The following is a 14,204-nucleotide window of genomic DNA, read 5'->3' as shown; positions in this document are numbered from 1 at the left end:
TCAACAAAAAAATAAAAAATAAAAAAAATAGCGGGGTGGGGAATGTGCCTATAGTTCCAGCTACTGGGGAGGCTGAGGCAGGAGGATCCCTTGAGCCCAGAGATTGAGGCTGCAGTAAGCCACGATGGTGCCAGTGTACTCCAGCTTGGGCAACAGAGTGAGACCCGTGTCTCTTAAACAAAAAAAAGCATTCAGCTCTTATCATCCAGTTTTTTCCAATTTTATAACCATTCATATAATGTTTCAAAAGGTAGTTTTGTTGCTGCCATTTTACAGATGAGAAAACTGAGGTCCAGACAGAAGTCACTGGCTCCAGGACACTTGGACCAGCAGCACAGCTGCAGATGTAGGACTTCCTCCTGACCTTGCAGGTCTAGGACACAGAGCTCACCCCAAGCCCCACCGCAGGCCTTTCAGGGGCTGCACGGCGTGAGACCTGACGGATGACCCAAGTTGCTGGCAGGCAGTTGCTGCTGGAAGGATCACTCAGTCCAAACAAACAGCAGGCTGCTCAGCTTCTGAAGAACCTGGAAGAGTAGGACCCAAGGCTAGCGCCTGCTCTGTGGGAGGGCAGGTGGCCAGAAGCTCTCGGCAAACACTTGACATCCAGATGTGCATCCCCACCTCAGGGTCACTGTTTTCCACTCTCTACCCGGATTCACCATCTCTTCCTCTCAAAGGAAAAAAAACAGACTAGACCCAACCTGGTTCGCCTATGATCTGGGAGTGGCTCAGCAAGCCTCAGCACACCTTCACCTCCACCCATCTAAGGCCACTCTGCACGTCCAAAGCCCCTGAGTACAAACAAGGTAGGTCTTGTACTCCACACCCTGCCTCTAGGGGCTAAGGAACACACTTTCAGACCTCCTCCACATACCACCCGTTCATATTTAGTATTTATGACTTTTCAAGCCTTTCTTATTTGCAGTGGTAGTTGGTCTTCTCAAACTCTGCTGTGATCATTAGGTGAAAAGACGTTATTGTGCCCATTGACAGATGGGTAAACTGAGGTCAGAGACAGCAGTGGGCATAGGCAGAGGTGTCCACGTGGGTCAGTCCTAGACACAGGGCTCCAGAGTCTTAGAGTCCTCAAGCCTTGCTTCTCACTAGAAATGCTCAGGAGACTCTGGGTGAGTCAGTCATCCTTTTTTGAGCTTTCATTTCCTGTCTCTGAAATCTGGTCAGTCTTGCCTTATAGGGCTGTTGCGAGTGACAAGGTGAGCAAATACACACAAGTACGCAGCCAATGTGAGTGGCCACAACTCACGGGTCATTGTCATCACGGGTAAAGCCAGAGCCAAAACTCTGTCCAGGGTCCTCTGCATGTTTTTCCCCATTCATCCTGCCAGCCTGCCTCTGAATCCCTCCTGGAACCTGTCCCCAGGTCACAATGTCCACACTTTCCTGAGTGGGGCTCTTTTTTGAGCCCTGCTTCCAGCCCCTTCCAGGACTGCACGCTTAGGGCTGGGGCAGGACGCCAAGCATGCAAATCTGCATACAGGCATTCATTTGCACAAATGCTCCTCTGTGTGCACATTTCCAGCCTGTCCCCAGACCGGCGCTCAGCCTGCAAAGCCAGCAGAGCGCTATTTACAGCTCTGGGCAAAGAGAGAGGAGGCAGGCTTTGTTCCCATGCACAAAACAGCCCTACACTGCTGGGGCAGTGCCTTGCTCTTTTGGCTGGTGTTCGGCAAACCTTATCCTGAAGGAGCTTCCGGGTTCTAAAACCTTTTGCAGGAAGGCCAGCAATCTGCCCCTGGAATTGGCTGTCTCCCTAATGAAACCTGCGCTCAAAGGCAGGTGAGAAAAGGTGTCTGTCTTCTCTCCATTCAGCTTCCAGGAGGATCTTTCTCAAGTGCTAATAAAATCACATCACTGCCTTGCTTAAATCTCTTCCCTGTTTCCCTATGGGTCTCTGAGTCAAGTCCAAATTCATGATCATGGGTCACCTGGCTGGACTCCACTTGCCACTCCTCACCCACCCATGCCTGTCCGTTTAAACACTGGTTTTAGAGAAAAGAATTATGCATTGCCTACTTACAACACAAATTTTTGGATTATCTGATTCTACCCTTGTTTATTATTATTATATTATTATTTTGAGACATGGTCTCTTGCCCAGCTGGAGTGCAATGGTGCGATCTAGGCTCACTGCAACCTCCACCTCCCAGGCTCAAGTGATTCTTGTGCCTCAGCCTCCTGAGTAGTTCGGACTATAGGCACGCACCACCACGCCTGACTAATTTTTTTGTATTTTTGTTAAAGTTAGGGTTTCACCATGTTGCCCAAGCTGGTCTCGAACTGAGCTCAAGCAATCTGTCCCCCTCAGCCTCCCAAAGTGCTAGGATTGCAGGTGTGAGCCGCTGTGCCTGATCTTCTTCATTATTTTCAAACTATTTTGTTGATACCTTTGTAAGTCATAGAAAACTGACAGACAAGCAAATTCTGCCCTGTCCAACCATGTTTGCCTCTGTTTAGAATCTATTTAGACATTCCTCGACCCTTTACATTTTTGTGCTTTATTTGATTTTCCTTTGAACTGGTTCTAAGGCCTGCCTGGTTCCCTCATTGAATGAGCCTCATAAAGTTGTTGAGCATTTGTTTTTGTTTTGTATCTGTATGAGATTCATGATTTTACCCCCCACTTTTTTTTTTTTTTGAGACAGGATCTCACTCTGTTTCCCAGGCTGGAGTGCAGTGGCATGGTTATGGCTCAATGCAGCCTCATACTCCTCCACTCAAGCGACCCTCCTGCCTCAACCTCCTGAGTAGCTGGGACTACAGATGTGCATCACCACACCTGGCTAATTTTTAAAATTTTGTGTAGAGAAGGGGCCTTGAGAGGTCTTACTAGGTTGCCCAGGCTGGTCTCAAACTCCTGGGCTCAAGTAATCATCCTGCCTCAGCTTCCTGAATAGCTGGGGCTATAAGCAAGCATCATCATGCCTGGCTAATTTTGTATTTTTTTGTAGAGGCAGAGTTTTGCCATGTTGGCCAGGCTGGTCTTGAACTCCTAGATTCAAGTGATTGACCTGCCTCAGGCTCCCAAAGCGCTGGAATTGCAGGTGTGAGAGCCACTGTGCCTAGCCTGTTCTTTTTTCCCCTGCAATATTCTTGGAATGGCTTCCTATGAACATTCTGGGCTTGTTTATGACGCTCTAATGCCCAGAGTCTCTTTCTCTTCTTTTCCGCCTCTTCCTCCTGAAACTGCTTCCCCAGAATCCCCAGGAACAGGGAGTGGTAACCTCCTTCCACTTTGAGCTTGAGCCTCTATTCACACCCACACATCTCTGGCACTCTCCTCACTGTGTGGTCCTTGTTTTGGGGCCTGTTTGGCTAATCTAGAAGAGGCACTGGTGCAGTAGCTGAGTCTTTGTCTCTCCCTCCATCGCTCTGTCTCTGTCTCTCTCTCACACATAGACACACATATACCCCTACTACTGTACACACAGCACATGGAAATCATACAATAAATGAACACACTCATTGATGAATGAATGAATGCCAGATGGCTACATCTGTCCACTTCAGATAAGCCACCAAAAGGGAGGCCTGGCTTTCCTTGTTCCACACCACAGATGCCAGACAACCATGCCTGGAGCCTAGTAAGTATCCAGTAAACACTGGGTGAATGAATGAAAGAATACAACTTAGGTTCTTATTCTTGCACCACTTTTAAGTCATCTCCCCTTTCTCCACATTCAGAGGACAGACCTAAGTAGCTTCAGAATGTTACCCCTCCACCCATATTTTCATTATCATTGCAGCATTTCAGTTCCTTTCTCTCCCTCGACCTTTTATTTTTTTTAGAAACAGGATCTCGCTATGTTGCCCAGTCTGGGGTGCAGTAGCTATTTACAGGTGTGATTCTACTACTGATCAGCACAGGAGTTTTGACCTGCTCTGTTTCTGACCTGGGTTGGTTCACCCCTTCTTAGGCACCCTGGTGGTCCCCCACTCCCAAGAGGTCACTATATTGATGCTGAACTAGTGCAGACACCTAATTAGCATGGTACACTATGGCCCAGGACTCCTGGGCTCAAGCAATCCTCTTGCCTCAGCCTCCCGAGTTGCTGGAACTACAGGCATGTGCCACCATGCCCAGTGGTTACAGCATTTCAATCCTCTTGGTCCCATTTTTTTTTTTTAAGATGGGGTTTCACCATGATGGCCAGGCTGGTCTTGAACTCCTGACCTGAGATGATCCACCCACCTCGGCCTCCCAAAGTGCTAGGATTACAGGCATGAGCCACCACACCTGGCCATCCCATTCCCTTTAAGGACTGGACGGTCATCTCCACTCTGCTTCGTGGTCATCGTGTGACCTTGAGCAAGGCACTGCTCCTCTTGGCTTCTGTTTTCCCACAGGCTTCTGTTTTCCCATGGGTAAAGCCAGGCCAGTGTAGACATTTCAAGAGATAACATCAGGCAAAGATACAAATGCCCAATAATTCCTGGAAGATGTCTCTGCTCAGACACCAATTACATTGTAACAGATGTTGTCAATGTAACTTATCAGCAAAGCTATCCCTAGCTTAGCTCTGAGTTGGGGGTTACAGCTCTGTCCTAAAATAGGCTTCTCAAACTTAAAACTGCACACAATTACCCTGGGGGAAATTGTCAAAATGCAGATTCATATTCTGTAGTTCTGGGTGGGGCCCAAGATTCTGCATTTCTACCTAGCTCCTGGATGATGGAATACTGCTGGCCAGGATCACACTTTCAGTAGCAAGGTACTGGAATACAGTGGGTCCCACCTTTGAAGGAATTCTCAGGGCAGCCAAGGGACAGAGTGCTAGCATGTGGCCGATATCCAAGGTAACAGATGTTAGCACCTAAATGGGAGTTACTGGCAGTGAAGGTGATGGGACCTCTGAGAATGGACAAGGTTGGCAGCGGTGAGGGGGCTGGTCCAGGATTCCTAGAGAACATGGAAATAGAGTCGGGAACATTCTGCCAGGCTGGTGATTCTACTAAATCATAATTCTGGTGGGCAGAGGGCATCAATCTGTTTTAGCAAGCTCTTGAGGGGATTATGATACTAAACTTTGAAAACCACTGTGCTAGACAGAGATAAAGGGGTAGGCTATTCTGGAAGAATCGTGTTCTGTTTTCCCATGGTAGAGACTGTAAATTGCATTCATTTATTCATCCATTCATTCACGAACACATCCATCAATCTGTCCAACCAATAAAGGGGTCCTGTCTGTCCATCCATGCATCCATCCACACCCCCAGCCATCTAACATCTAACAAATACATCCTGAATGCCTCGTGTGTGTGTGTGTGTGTGTGCGTGTATCCTGTTAGGCACAAGCATGCTGATTGAAATTGTAGATCTACATGTGTCTTAGCCTCTAACCAGAGATTCTCAACCAGGGGCAATCTGGTTCCCCAGGGGACACTTTATAATGCCTGGAGACATTTCCTGGTTGTCACAACTTGGAGGAAGGTATGTTGCCAACATCTCGTGGGTGGAGGCCAAGAATGTTGTTAAACACCCAGCACAGGACAGCCTTGCCTCCATGTCAATAGTAAAGAGGCTGGCCGGAAGTGGTGGCTCACACATGTAACCCCAGAACTTTGGGAAGCCAAGGTAGGCGGATCACCTGAGGTCAGGAGTTCCAGACCAGTCTGGCCAACATGGTGAAACCCTGTCTCTACTAAAAATACAAAAATTAGCCAGGCATGGTGGTGGGTGCCTGTATCCCAGCTGCTCAGGAGGCTGAGGCAGGAGAGTCACTTGAACCAGGGAGGCAGAGGTTGGTTAATGGTAAAACACAGAAACATTTATTTATATAAAGAACTCTGGGGCAGATGAGGCGGTTCACACTTGTAATCCTATCACTTTGTGAGGCCAAGGTGGAAGAATTGCTTAATCCTAGAAGTTCAAAACCAGCCTGGGCTATGTAGGGAGACCCCGTCTGAACAAAAATGTTTTTTAAAAACTTAGCCAGGTGTGGTGGCACCTGTTGTGCCAGCTACTTGAAAGACTGAGGCAGAAGTATTTGAGCTTATGAAGTCAAGCCTGCTGTAAGCTATGATCATGCCACTGCACTCCGGCTTGGGTGAAAAGTGAGACTCTGTGTCAAAAAAAAAAGAACTCTTGCAGCTCAAGAACAAAAAGACCTCAATTCGAAAAGGGGCAAATAACTTGAGTAGACATCTTCCCAAATACGAATAACCAGCAAACACATAAGATGCTCAATGTCATCAGTCATTAGGGAAATGCAAATCAAAACCACTATGTGGTACCACTTGACACCCGCTGGAGTGATAATAATAATAATAATGGAGGCTGCGCACAGTGGCTCACATCTATAATTCCAGTACTTTGGGAGTCCGAAGCAAGTGGATCACTTGAGGCCAGGAGTTCAAAACCAGCCTGGCCAACATGGTGAAACCCTGTCTCTACTAAAAATACAAAAAAATTAGCCAGGCGTGATGGTGGCCCTCGCTTGTAATCCCAGGTACTAAGGAGGCTGAAGCATAAGAATCACTTGAACCCGGGAGGTGGAGGTTGCAGGGAGCTAGGATCACATGATGGCACTCCAGCCTGGGTGACAGAGTGAGACACTGTCCCAATTAAAGAAAAAAAAAAGGAAACAAGTATTGGTGAGGATGTGGAAAAGTGGGAACTCTTATACATGGCTAGTGGGAATGTAAAATGGTACAGCTGCTGTGAAAAACAGTTCCCTTTTTCAAACAGTGAAAAGAAGAGTTACCACATGACCATCAGTTCCCCTCTTGGGCATATGCCCAAAATAACTGGAAACAGGTCTTCAAACCAAAACTTATACATACATGTTAATAAAAGGCAAAAGGTGGGCCTGGCATACACATGTGGATGACAATGGGTCATGCCTGTAATCCCAGCGCTTTGGGAGGCCAAGGTGGGAGGACTGTGTGAGGCCAGGAGTTTGACACTAGCTAGGGCAACATAGTGAAACCTCATCTCTACAAAAAGTAAAAAACAACAACAAAAAATTAGCCAGGCAAGGTAGTTCATGTCTGTAGTCCCAGCTACTACTCAGGAGGCTGAGGTGGGAGGATCACTTGAGCCCAGGAGGTCGAGGCTGCAGTAAGACATCATCATACCACTATACTTCAGTCTGGGTGACAGAATGAGACCGTGTCTCAACAAAACAAAACAAAACAATAGCCAAGAGGTAAAACAACCCATATGCCATCAACTAATGAATGGACAAACAAATTATGGTATATCCATACAAGAGAATATTATGCTGCCCTAAAAAGGAATGAAGTACTAAGTTCATGATACATCACAGAGAATCAGACACAATAGGTCACATACTGTATAATTCCACTTATATGAGATATCCAGATTAGACAAGTCTGTAGAAACAGAAAGCCAACGTGGTTTTCAAGGGCTGGGGGAATGGGCAGTGATGGCATAATGGGTAGTTTCCTTTTAGGATGATGGAAATGGTTTAGAACTTGAGAGCAGTGACGATTGCACTCCACTGTGAATGTGCTTAATGTCACCCAATGTACACTTTAAAATGGTTAAAATTGGCTGGGCATGGTGGCTCATGCCTATAATCCCAGCACTTTGGGAGGCCAAGGTGGGTGGATCACTTGAAGTCAGGAGTTCAAGACCAGCCTGGCCAATGTGGTGAAACCCCATCTCTACTAAAAATATAAAAATTAGCCAGGCATGGTGGTGCATGCCCGTAGTCCCAGCTACTCAGGGGGCTGAGTCAGAATCACTTGAACCTGGGAGGCAGAGGTTGCAGTGAGCTGATATCACACCACTGCACTCCAGCCTGAGTCACGGAGCAAGACTCCCTGGCACCAAAAAAAAATAAATAAAAATAAAATGGTGAAAATGGTCAATTTCATGTTATGTGTATTTTACCCCAATTTAAAAAATACATTTCTGCATTCAATCAATGCTCCTTGGTATCTACTGTGTGCATAGGGAAGTGGGCTATGCATTTGGGACACAGGAATAAATGTGATGGATGCGATGGCTGCTCCCAGGCAATTATGGATTGGGAGGAAACTCAACAAACAGCGATGGACCCAGGAAGTCTAGAATGTGGATGACAGGAGTTGGGAGGAAAAGAAATGGTTTTCCTGGCTGGAGGTGGGGGGAGGTCAGGGAGGACTACCTATCGAAGATGCAATGTGAGATAGCTTTTGAAGGAGGAGGAAAACTTGCCCTTGGAGAGTCAATATTATTATTGAAGGGATGTATAACTACAGGCTACCTGATGCCATCCCATCCCTGCAACGGATAAGACAGTTTAACGCATGGAGTGTCTAGAGAAAGCAAGGATGGTTAGACCCCAGGGAGGAGGAGCTAGAGCACAGATCCCCTCAGAATGCTCCCCCAAGCTTTCTGCTAAAACCTCCTGTAGTGAAGTGGTCATGGTGGATCTGAGGGCAGAGTGGGCATGACTGATTCAGCCTGCTAAGCCTCAGGAGTCCCCAGCCCCGCTCCTGTCCTTTCTGAGGCTTTTGTCTTCTGCCTCCTGGCAAGGAGCAGGCAAGCAGAGAAAAAGACAGGGGAGACCAGGGCTTGTTTGAATTAACCACCTACTAAGGACCAGGGGTCTGAACACATGGTTTTATTTAATCCTCACAGCAGCCCAATAAGGGAAGTTCTACTGTTGTCCCCTCCTTCTACCATTTTTTTTTGTTTTTGGCTTTCATGTTTTTTCCTTTGTCTTTTAGCTATTTTAAAGATAGAGAAATGAGGCACTGAGAGATAAAGTGGCTGATCTGAGGTGATGATGTGGTAGAAACCTGATTTAGGTGAGGTCAGTCTGACACCAGGATTTCTCTAGGTGCTCAGAGAAGGAATTCCCCTAGGGTAAGGAAGGAAGTGTAGCCTGCTAAGATGAGCCTCAGATTCCTGTCTCCTGGTCCCAGAACTATCAGCAAACTCAAAGCTGAATTTTGCCACTGGCAACTTCTGGTGTGAGCAAGTCTCTCAACCTCTGTGGGTTGTGCTCTGCTCATTTTAATTTTTATTTTATGATTAATATTTGGAGTCTCCCTTTGTTGCCCAGGCTGGAGTGCAGTGGCTCATTCACAACTCACTGCAGCCTCTAACTCCTGGGCTCAAGCTATTCTCCTGCCTCAGCCTCCCAAAGTGCTGGGATCACAGATGTGAGCCACACGGCCAGTCCACTTTCCTCATTTTTAATGCATGGGAAGCAGGTGGAGATTTCTTTTTCTTCCTCCATGAATATGTTCTTATACATATATACTACCTAGGTCCTTTTAATTCTCTACTTCCCTAACTATCCATGTTCATACGTATTTACCTGTATCTCTTTAAATAGGATCATACTGGATATATTGATCCTGTGACTTCATCTTTTTCAGTAAATAATATGCCTCAGGAACCTTTCCAGATCAGGAATGTGGATCCCCCTGATTCTTCTAAAGACTGCTCATTCTCCCACATGAATGCATATACTGTAACCCCTTCCCACACTGGTGTTGCAAGCTCTGCTGTGGACATTCTTTCCTTTTTTTTTTTTGAGAGGGAGTCTTGCTCTGTTGCCAGGCTGGAGGGTAGTGGCGCCATCTTGGCTCACTGCAACCTCCACCTCCCAGGTTCAAGCAATTCTCCTGCCTCAGCCTCCTAAGTAGATGGGACTACAGGCACCTGTCACCACACCAGGCTGATTTTTGTATTTTTAGTAGAGACGGGGTTTCACCATGTTGGTCAGGCTGGTCTCGAACCCTTGACTTCAGGTGATCCACCCACCTCAGCCTCCCAAAGTGCTGGGATTACAGGCATGAGCCACTGCACCTGGCTGGACATTCTTATGTTATCTCAGTGCAAGTGTGAGCGTTTCTGTGCGAGATTTTTCAAAATGGGAATGCTGGACCAAAGGGCATGCCATTCGAGGCAACTAATCTGAAGAAGGCCCAGAACTCGGTTGTTTCTCAAACAATTTCTGGCATGAATGTTTCTTTGATTAGTGGTAGAGAAGGGGTTGATGATCTTAGACAGGTCTTTTAACTTCTGTCAGCCTTCGTTTGCTTATCTGTAGAGTGAGACACAGTGTAATAGACACAACAGTGCTTTGGAGATGAGAAGGTCCTGTGTAGACTGGGCACTGTGGCTCATGCCTGTAACTCACACCTGTAACCTCAGTGCTTTGGGAAGCCAAGGTGGGAGGATCACTTAAGCCCAGGAGTTTGAGACCAGCTGACTCTGTCTCTACTAAAAATTAAAACAAAAACCAAACAAGAAAGTCCTGTGTAAATGTAAGGAATTCAAATTGTCATTAACATGGGGAGGCTCCGCAGCTGGACCCATCCCCTTCTCATCACACAGAAACCAATGCAAGGAGCTTGTGCAAGAAGGAAGCTGTGTTGTTTTTGTTTTTGTTTTTTTGGAGACAGGGTCTCACTGTCACCCAGGCTGGAGTGCAGCGGTGTGATCACGGCTCACTGCAGCTTCGACCTACCCAGGCTCAAGCGATCCTCCCACCTCAGCCTCCCAGGTTGCTAGGACCCCAGACACCTGCCACCATTCCTGGCTAATTATTTTTAATTGTATTTTGTAGAGATGGGTGATCCACCCGCCTCAGCCTCCCCAAGTGCTGGTTGCCCAGCATGTTGCCCAGGCTGGTCTCACACGGCTGGGCTCCAGTCATCCACCCGCCTCAGCCAGGAAGCTGTTTTATACGAAGTATCAACTATGTTTAAGGCCATGTATTCGACCAGCAGTTCTCAACAGGGAAGGAAAAGGATGATTTAGCTCCCTAGGGCACATTTGGCAATGCCTGCAGACATTTCTGATGGACATGACTCATGGGGTGAGGAGTGTTTCTAGCATCTAGTAGGTAGAGACCAGAGGCACTGCTGAATATCATACAATACTCGGGGTATTCCCACAATAAAGAATCCTCCCACTCAAATGTCAACAGCGCCCAAGATGAGAACCCCTCGTCTAGACCTGTTTCTTATCTGATGTCCAACCCCAGCAAACCTTGTTCAAAGAGGAGGAACTGAGGCTCAGAGACATGAATGTCTTGCCTGAGGCTCCACAGACAGCCGCTACCAGCGGCCAGCTCTCTGCTCCCTCTGACTTCAGGGTATGTGGTCCATTCCGCATACTGCACTGTCTCTCTGGGAAGACATCGCCTTATCCCCAAGCACCTTAGCCTTGGCAGATTATCTACAGCAAGGGTAACAAGCTTTGCCTTAAAGCATAAGCACCCCCCCAACACTTCCGAGTTTTGATAACTTCGCATTTGTAATCATCATGTCTGCTCATTTGCTGTGTGCTAAATATTTTATGAGGATTAACTCATTTTACCTCAAGGATATGTCACAGAGAGGTTAAGATCAGACACTAAGTGGCAGATTTGTGCTCTAGATCCAGATAAGATGTCTCCAGGGACCAACCTCTTGGCCTGTCTACCTTGGTTCCCCCTCATGCTCTGAACTTCGCCCTGGCAAAGTTGGGTCACAACAACCAATCCTTTTGCTGGGAACTGGGTAGGGGCAGAAACAGAGAGAGCCCCTACTTCAGACTCTCATTTGTAGGAATTCAGTCCCTGCTGCCCAGCTGGGTGGTCCTAGAGAATCTGCCAGAATTTCAGCTCTTTTCCCCATGCAATGCCCCAGGAGAAAAGACGCAGGGCTCCGGACAGAGATGAGAGGATGTGCAGAGAACTCAAAGCCACAGGGCATGGGCATGGGCTAAGAGGGAGGGGAGCTTGTAGGGAAGGAACGTGACATCCTCAGGGCCTGTCCAAAGTTCTTGGAGCAAACCCAGCTATGCAACTGAGGTTCCTGCAGCAGCCTCCACTCCAGCATCTGATTTTCATTAGCTGCAACTGATCTTATTAGCTATCCTGGGTCAATTTGGATTTTGGCAAGCCTAGATCTGGCAATGGCCTCAATACAGAGATCACACAGGGTGAGCAGGGATGCGCCGACACCCAGGAATGGATTCCACGAGGCAGCCTGCTGGAAGACGGTGTTGAGTTCCAGCTCTGCCCCTTCCTGGCTTCATGACCTTTGCAGAGCCTTGGCGCTTTCTCTGACAAGTGGGGACTTGGGGCCCAGCAGTCACCAAGTCTCCGTTGTAAATGTGAGGACTGGGGCTTGTGTCAGGCATCCTAGCACCGTAAGGGTCCTGGAGGGGTTGGAGCCAGCTGTCACCCACAGGCTGGGTGACCTTGAGCAAGTCTCTTCCCCTTTTGTGCCTCTGTGTATTTAACTGTCAAATGAAGGGGCCATGTCTTTAATGTAGAAGCCCTTTTAGGTCTTAGGACTCCAGACTGGGCCACTGACCTCTTCCCGGGACTGACCTCTTTGGGCCTCCAGGAAACACATTTCTTTGTAACTCCACGCTGCAGCACAGGCTCAGAAGAGCAAGACACGACTCACTGCCTCCCTCTCTTTTGCCTCCCAACCTGACCCGCCAGAGAAGAGCTCCCTCCACCCTCTCCTCACTCCGGGTCACCAATATCCTGTCCCTTAGTCTAGCTTCATCAAAGCAGCAAAGCTAACACTGTCTCCTGCCCAGTGGATAGGCCCAGCAGCACCCACCTCAGGGAATTCCCCCAGGCAATGCCCACAGGTACTTGCGGGGGGTGCACAGGAGTTTAGGGGGAAATAGGGACCCTCTTGGAAGAGAGCTAGCAGTCTTCTCAGACTGCCTCAATAGAGGATGCAATGAACACAGCCCTTTGTGCGTGTGTTGGGGCGGGGAGCAGGGGAGAGGAGGTGGGTGGTCCCTGCTTGTCCTGCTGCCTCAGAGGCCATCTCTGCTGTCAGAGTTTGATGACTCCTGGAAGGGTCTCCAGGCCCCAGATCTCAGTTTTAAGAGTTCCAGTCTTACTAAATCTCACTGAACCTCCTCTGGTCTTATCTTGGCCGGGGTGGGTGAGGGAAGGTGAGGGGATATAAAACAGGTGGGGCAGCCAGGTGTGGGAGTGGAGTTGGGTAAGGTGGAGAAGGATGGGATTGGGAGTGGTGGGAGGATGGTGCAGGGCCTTAGGAGGATGGGATTTTCGTGAAAGGGCTAGGGAGGAGTGGAGGGAGATGGATGACTTGGAGGGGTGGCCAGACCTTTGTCCTGCTCTTGAGTATGAAGGTCCTTCATTTCACATCTTTGGGGCGGGACGGGGGTGGAGAGGGGAAATCCCCAAAAACCTTTAGCGGTGGCTCAGAGGCCACCCTGCCTCTCTAACGGGTAGGGAGGGGTCCCCGGCAGGGCTCGGGGTGAATCATCTCTCTCTCCAGAGCCCAGTATCTTGGGTGGGAGGGTGACTTGCAGAGTCTCTGCTCCAGGATTTTCTTGTCTAATGATGGGGGGAGAGCTCCCATTTGTCATGGAGGTGGAGGTCACTGTAATTTATGAGCTGAGAACACCCCCATTATTCCGAAAGAGAAGGGAGAAGGAAAATACCCAAACTTAGTTATTTAAGGACGGTGAAGGGGCATCAGTCTCCCAAGAGGTGAGGGGGCTCTAGAGACCTAGGAACTACTTTTGAGGGCCACATTTTATCTCAAGGGGTAAAAGGGAGAGGACTTCTGCCTAGAGCTGGGGCCAGGAGGAAAGGCCTATTTCTGAAGGAAAAACGAAGGCATTTTGCTCTCTAGGGAGTGGGACCCCCTCTCTTTTCGGGGGAGGGGCCCCGCGTCTTGGGAAGATGAGGGCTCGGTTTCTAGGAGAAGATACCCAGGTTTTGCTCCCTGGGGGTAGGGCAGAAGAACCTCCTCTAGAAACCCAGAGACCTCCTCTCGGCTCCCGTCGGAAGAGCCCGCCCCAAGCCACCGGGCGCCTCGAGCTCACCTCCAGGCCCCGGTTCCGATCTGCGGGCTCTGATCCCTCGGGTTCCGACTGGCGGGATGCGCGCTCCGAGTTCCGGCAGCGCCGGGTGTCTGCTCGGCTTCCCCCAGCGACTCGCCGGACTCCCTAGCTCCTTCGAGCGCCCCAGCCAATCAGCGCCGCCGGTCCCGACTCTCGCTCTCGCCGCAGCCAATGGGCGCGCCCGCCACGGGCCACCGCCCCCGGGGGGGGGAGGGGAAGGCGGGGCGGGGACAGAGTCCGGCCTCCGTGGGCTGGGTACACGAGGGCTGGGGCGGGACCGACTCGGGGGCTGGGAGGGGCGACCGCGAGGGCTGGGAGGGAGGGCTGGGGCTACGGAGGAAACGGCTGAGGACCCCCGTCAAGTTGGGGGGACCCCCGGCCCTCTGCG

At 49.2% G+C, this 14,204-nt stretch overlaps 1 protein-coding gene across 1 annotated transcript in view; it reads right to left on the bottom strand.

Moving 5' to 3' along the window:
• The window catches only part of ABAT (4-aminobutyrate aminotransferase), a 114,083-nt gene extending 100,180 nt beyond the window's left edge, over positions 1-13,903 (bottom strand). Inside the window, exon 1 of the mRNA XM_078344616.1 lies at positions 13,799-13,903. The gene's annotated coding sequence lies outside the window, so the exon portion shown is untranslated. The remainder of the gene's footprint in view (positions 1-13,798) is intronic.
• Between the last annotated feature and the right edge of the window lie 301 nt (positions 13,904-14,204).

Source organism: Callithrix jacchus, chromosome 12 (assembly GCF_049354715.1).
Source record: "Callithrix jacchus isolate 240 chromosome 12, calJac240_pri, whole genome shotgun sequence".
Taxonomy (NCBI): Eukaryota; Metazoa; Chordata; class Mammalia; order Primates; family Cebidae; genus Callithrix; species Callithrix jacchus.
Note: the sequence above shows the minus strand (reverse complement) of the source record. Positions and strands in the feature narration are given on the sequence as shown.